The 1,516-nt window shown below is 32.3% G+C and overlaps 1 long non-coding RNA gene across 2 annotated transcripts; it reads right to left on the bottom strand.

Moving 5' to 3' along the window:
- Positions 1–35: 35 nt before the first annotated feature.
- LOC108742344 lies at positions 36–1,516 on the bottom strand. 2 transcript variants are annotated; one of them, XR_001938660.2, is made up of 4 exons: positions 1,270–1,516; positions 873–1,006; positions 667–806; positions 36–547 (listed from the first exon to the last, which is right to left on the bottom strand). It is a non-coding gene; the product is annotated as an uncharacterized LOC108742344 (long non-coding RNA). The 2 variants fall into 2 exon arrangements; XR_001938659.1 differs by having other exon boundaries at positions 873–1,504.

The following is a 1,516-nucleotide window of genomic DNA, read 5'->3' as shown; positions in this document are numbered from 1 at the left end:
ATATATTAATTACAATTAAAATAAAGGAAGGCATTAAAAATCACCTAAAACAAAGTAAAATACATAAACTACAAAATGGTGTTACTTTTAATAATGACATGATACATAGATAAATGCTAAAGGCAATGGCAATAGAAATAACCGTAGATGCATGATAGTTAAGTTATGCTTTGAACAATAGAGATAATAGTTCAAATGAACAACGACCACAGATCATAAACTAAAACTCATAGATGCACGATAACGTTAGTTTATGCTGTGGAGAATAGATGACAACCGATGAGAAACATGATGCAATTAATTAATCAATGAAGATTTAAAATAGCTTACCTGTAATGTTAGTGATTACTGATGGAGTTTTATTAATAATCGTTGACAACAAAAAAGTGCCTCTGACGAGGATTATACCACATTTACAAATCGGAGTCCATGTATTTTCTAAAAATTGCACCATTCATGTCCAGATGGAGCGAGTATTAATGGGACTCCACATTTCCATGTTTTGAGTACCCATTATTTTTGGCCTCCTTTTTCCTTGAATGATAACCTGTTGAAACAATTTAATGTTAATGTTGATTAACAAAACATAACCAATAGAATCCAAGAGTAAAAATTTATAGTAGTAATTATTGTAAAGCCATTTCATAAATACAACTTCATAAATACCTAAAGATTTTTTTACCCTTTCCACAAATGGCCCATTCCAAAGCCAAAAGAAAGAAACGTAAATGGGGTTTGGCCTTCTTTTTTTCTTCACCTGTTCCATTTATCCTCTCCATGTTCATTTATGAAGTTTTATTGGAAACCTGTTGAAACAACTTAATATTAGTTATTATGTTCATTAGATTTTACTTTATTTTAATGATAATTACCACTGTAAACATCATGTCCTATGTATTTTTCAAACAGCTCATTAGAAGCATCCTTGAAAATGTACGACTGCCACAAACATCACATCCATAAGTAGCTTGCTCATCTAATCCAAGGGTGTTACTCCAAAGCAAACCTATATTACAGAAAAAAAAGTCGTTAAAACCCAACGTAAAGAGTAACACGGTAAAAATGAAACTTTTCCATCAGATATTTACAATATTTTTAAACCTATATTTTACATATTTCGGCTTTGAAACAAAAGAAACACTTCACGCCATAGTCACAAAAATAAGAATCATCCACGACCATCGCCTAAACCTGTTTTCAAAATTCAAAAACTCTAACAAAACCGTAATTATTCGACCTCAAATAAACAAATAATCTATAAATATTCACAGTAGATCAATGAAAAGGCAAATCCAAATGGACCCCACGTTGGAGCACGAAACGAACACACCACCGATGGCATTCACGCTAAAGAAATTTTATGCAAAGGTAATCGAAACCCATCAATCAATAACATATTCCACACAATCAAATTAAAGTCGAACACGGATTAGCGCTAAATACTTTCAGGCGTCGTTCCAGTTTATCAACAGCAAAAATGGTGATTTGTGGCCTCCTCGAAGGTCTCGATGAAGAT

Source organism: Agrilus planipennis, unplaced genomic scaffold, assembly GCF_000699045.2.
Source record: "Agrilus planipennis isolate EAB-ADULT unplaced genomic scaffold, Apla_2.0 scaffold329, whole genome shotgun sequence".
NCBI lineage: Eukaryota > Metazoa > Arthropoda > Insecta > Coleoptera > Buprestidae > Agrilus > Agrilus planipennis.
Note: the sequence above shows the minus strand (reverse complement) of the source record. Positions and strands in the feature narration are given on the sequence as shown.